Here is a 5,293-nt window from a genome sequence, read left to right on the forward strand (position 1 = left end):
TTTTTTTTTTTTTTTTTTTTTTTTTTTTTTTTTTTTTTTTTTCCAGACACAGACTGCCCTTTGCAGAAATACTGCAAACATTCATTGGAAAAAAGAATGAAAGCATCCTGGGCATATTTGAGGCATTAAAAGGCATTAAAAGGCATTCCTGGGCAAGCTTACCAGCTCATTATGCCACTACTGTCCATGCCTGCCATTAAGAAAGGGCCTGCTACATCAGTGAATACACTTAGCACCTGGAAGCAGGCACATTTCCAAGTTTATGAGAAAATTCCTTTTTCAATTAAACTGTGAGTGTTTAGGACAAAATAATAGCCTGATTTTTTTGAATGCATCAGAGCACGTTGGAAATTAAGCTGTGCTTGTTGGGAGCTGAGAAGTGCACACATGGGCAATATTCGTTCCAAGAAGGAATTGTTCCCCTTAATTTCTGTCAGATGAACAATGTTAATGAAGCCAATGACTCTAAGTACAAATTCACACATTTTGGCAATTTGTGACCTGCATGCTCAGTACATTTGCTGCAGAAACAGAACTTTAGCCTAGTGCAATTAAATCAAATGACAAAAACCTCATTGACTTTAGAGGGAAAAATTCTAATAAGTGAAAGATGCCAGCTTGTCACGGTGCATAAAATATTGATCAGAAATCTTATTTCCAACAAGTTTGTTGTCTGCTTGGGACCATGCAAGTCATTCTGGTAAGGATCTTATATTCCTAGCGCAGATAAAACTTCCATTGGCTTAGTAAGCGGTTTCACTGAAAACAGAATTGAGTAAATCAAGGTTTGGGCTGTATCATTATCTCAGCTTTCCCTAGTGAGCTATAGTGTTGTGTTTTAATTGACATCATGTGCGTCAATCTTTCAGTCACATCTGCTACTTAACAGTAGCATCTTCCTAGATCATTCATAATTTGTTCCTGAATTTTCAATTATTTAATGAAATCCTTTGAACCAAATAATGGCATTAGCACTACAAATAAACTGAGTGATTTAATTACACTTCACATATTTTATTTTTGCTTTCATTGTTATGACAACCAAACAACTCTATACATGTGGGAAACAAAACCAGTTTTATCTGGAAGGCTATTTAATGTTTTATGAAACTAAAATGAATCTGTGCTTAATAATGTGTGGACTCAAAATGAAAGCACATAAGTCTTCTTAGGGAGTGAAATTACATGCTGTTTCAACAAAGAATAACAGGGAATAACAGATTAAAAAATCTTGGTTCAGAAAAAGCAGACCACAGAAGCCTCCTCTCTAAACACAACACTTACAAGGCTAGCTGTATAGCGTAGAACCTACACTGAAGTCCTTTAATCATGTCATCTGCATGATGATTTTAGTGGTTGTTGGCTCAATACTTTTAAGGATATTTAATGAGTTCACAAGAAGTAAGTTCTCAAATAGAGTTAGATTTAATCCCTGTCCCTCAGCATCCACATGACCTACAGCAATATAGTCTTTTTCCATGCACGGATTGAAGAGTCCTCTGTAAGCTCAGTTTTTCATATGGAGGGCAGGATAGGAGATGTCTGAGTATGGAACCATTCTTAGAGGTGGTATTGTCCCCAGACAGTCTTAAAAAATTGTTAAGTACATTTATTTCCTTTGTCTTTCTCTAATAAGGACTTTTGGCTCCAGATATAATGGCATGCATTTAGGCTGCTAGACAAGTTAGTACGCAAGCAGGTGTTTGGGGAAGTGCTGAGGGCACACAACTGTAAGCCACTGGCACACTAGCACCTCCACTGGCTATTCCTAAATACCTCTAGATGTAAGTGCTTAAGAGAAATGACATTAAATTGGAAGTCTAGGGTGAAAAATGTGAGGAAAGAAGAAAAGAGTTGGCTTCTCATTACCTGAACAGAACCCACAGCAGAACAGTATGAATTTCTGCTTACCTTTGTTGACCATGCCACAAGTAAATGTAAAAGGAATTTTTTTGCATTCAGTGACTCCAATATGAGTGAGACAGAAGTAAATCACTCACGTTTCTTCCTTCTAAAATTAAGTCAAGATATAGAAAAAAGGATTCAAGGAATATAGCACAGAGCTGGGAACACTTCATACACATCTTGATGTTCAGAAAAGATCAGAATACGAATCCTATCAGAATAGAAAACATTTGTGATTCTCTGATCCTATTACTGAGTAGATTTACTGTCTGGACAAATGAATTATAGTGAAAAAAATCTGAAAAGATCTGAGTCCACTGCAAAAGAAGAAAACCAAGAAAGGTTATGTGAGTGTACGGAGCTTATTCCCTTCAGTGATATGTTCTACTACATTAATGGACTTTTGGGAAATTTCCCTTGGAGAAAATCATGTTCATGATACTCTTAGCAGAATGAATTTTTAAAATTATATTTTAGGCTGCTGTTTATCCCAAAATTTATTTTCAACATTCATTTTACTTTTAAAAGTTAGTTGCATTTCTGAAATTAAGAATAGTCCAAACGTTTGCTTTGAAAATATCAAAATAAAGTGCTGAATTTTATTTATTTCTATATTTTCTCAAATTTGAAATATTCACATATAATTTTCATCTGCCCATACTTGCAATTTCCTGTGCACAATATATTTCACCATTTTTTTTTTAAAGAAAAAAAAAAAGAGAAAAAAACTATTACCTTCAATTAGATTGGTGCAGGAAGGAAAATCACATATAACTTTAATTCTCCATTAGAACAGAAATAAAAATCAAAAAAGGATTAGTAGTGACTGATGTTGAGAAATACTGATGGAAATGGTAAAGGCTGGGGATGGCTTTAGGCAGCTCGTGATCTCTCAGATCTGCTATTCAGTCAACAGAAAATGTACTCTCCATTGGCTTGGGGAACAACTACCATGTAATACAAGTGAAAATTTAAAGTAGCATCACAATTGTGGATAAAAATAAGTTAAATGTCGGTAAGTCAATACACGCTTAGTACAGAAATCCACAGAATAAAAAATTAGATTACCTTTAATTTGCAGCTGCTGGTCTGTAGAAATTCTGCTTAAAGCTGAACGGTAAAGCACTATAGGTAATGGAGTTGATTATGGTTCAGTACTTATCTCTCTCAAACAGAGCTGTTTGGACTTCAATGTTTGCAAAGTGCTTTGAGACAGCAGCAAGGAAAGTATTATTTTGTTATGTAAAGGTGTAGGCTTTTTGGCTGCTTGGGAAAGTTGAAATGATCATTTCCTGACTTAGTACAGTGGAGTTCATTTAAAGCAATAACAGGAGAGAAACTACTCCCCACGCAGCAATTCAAAATATTTTAAAGAAGCCTAGAAAATTGCTTTCGGATGGCAGCACAGTAAAGTAAAAAGGCAGATTTTTTTTTTTTTTTCCCCACAAGAATACTTTTCTTTAAATTGCCACTTTAAAAAAAATGAAATCATGAAATGACAGCATGTGCATCAGGTTTGTCAACACAGATTGAAAAGCCTGTGGAAATCAGTAGGAGCGCTACCACTGGACTAGGAAGGATTTAGTTTTTTACTCTCCCCAGTCATCCTGTGGCACTGAGGATGTCACTTAATTTTTGTTTACTTCAGGACTCTGTAAAATCAGAATAATATTTGTTAGCTTTACTCAATACTTTGAGATCAGTTCAAGTAACAAAGTTTATGAGGATTGTATTTTTTGTAGCTCAAGTGAAGAAAAAAGACAAAGAGGTTCATAATGAACTTGTATCTAAAAAGCAGCTATAGGTACAATACCATTTTGAGATTTAAAAATATAGCATTTACTACCCCTAATATCTCTCCTGTAAAAATAACAGTTATAATGTACTGATTCTGAGATATAATTTTTCTTTTAGCAAATATTACAGGATATGATATTCTCATGTATCTTTACTGTGATATACAAACTGAAGGAACCTGTAAATGTAGTATTAGTGGAAGCAGGAGCAATATATTCAGTAGATGGTACACAAAGGGATATGAACTGTAAAGGAGATGCGTGCATTTTTTATTTTTTTCATTTTTTTTTCTTTTCCAAGATCCCTAATGCGCAACTTCCACTGCAGTGAATAACAAGGTAAACAGCTGTAAAATTCAAGCAAAAATTCAAGGAAAATGCAGAACTTCAAAGTTGTGTGTGGGAATAGTGTCATGGTTTTATGGTTGTATTTTTTTTTTTTTTTGGTTTTCAGTATTCTGCATCAAAACATCATGTAGTGCACTGGGCATTAAAGTGTTAATTCTCCAATTCCAGGTACCTATCCCTGTACATTACAGAAGTCATGGGATCTGGCCCTTCTGGGTTAGGCACTCTCTTGCTGCCTGGCAGTGGGTGCTGGAAGGTGCTTTCCTAGCCATTTCAAGCTTTTCAGGTTTGACTCGGTCTCAGGAACTCTCATTCTCCTATCTTATTTGATTTATTAGTCTCAAATTCAATTAGATTGTATTATATTGTGTTATCTTGCATTCTGATATCATAGTTAGTAAAATAAGTTTTCCTCCATAGATTGTTGCCACTGTTTTTTTTCTTGTTTTCCTTCCTTCCCATTTTGTGGGGCCGGGGTGGGGGGGGGGAGGGCCTACTGCCCCCCTGTCATGGGCATAGATTGAACTAGTTAACTCCGTGACAAATTGTATCAGTATTTCTACCTGAATCTTCACCATTCACTTTTGTTGATCAATCCTAAAAAGTGGGGATATGTACTGGATATGTGATACAGTAATGTGCAAGGCGTAAGAAAGTATGCTTTGGTAACAATTATTAAAATAAAAGAAAACCATTTAAATTGATTGTATGCTATTAAAATTGATCAGCAAGAAATAAACTCCACATACACAATTAATTTCAACATGATAGTATCTAGGAAGTTAAGAGAAGACAACTTTGTTCTCCAAATATAACATATCTCCCCCAAAATATGCACAGTTTACCCATATGTAACCTCTGACAAAGCATTGGGATCAATGAGGAAGACCTAATTTATTTATTTCATTAGCAAAGCTACATCACATAGAATAATTAATACTATAAAAAATAGACTCTGGTTGACCTGACCTTTATTATTAACTCCTTAGTAAATAACCTGTTTCATTTCACCAAATAATTTCACTGGGATGTAGTTTACTCATAGCTTTAGAAAATTCAGTGGAAATAATTTGTTTCAAAAAAAATAATATCACGTAGTATCACATTTGATCATAATTACTTTTTTTTTTTTTATAATTAGAATGTTTTTTTAAAGGAATACATTACAACTTTTCTAGACATGCTAATTAACCATTAACATTGTTTTCAAAAATAACAGAGGGTTTCAACCAAAAATTCACCAC

The sequence above is a fragment of the Centrocercus urophasianus genome, unplaced genomic scaffold, assembly GCF_019232065.1.
Source record: "Centrocercus urophasianus isolate 14NV4802_14NV808 unplaced genomic scaffold, USGS_Curo_1.0 seq_11, whole genome shotgun sequence".
In the NCBI taxonomy this organism is placed as follows: Eukaryota; Metazoa; Chordata; class Aves; order Galliformes; family Phasianidae; genus Centrocercus; species Centrocercus urophasianus.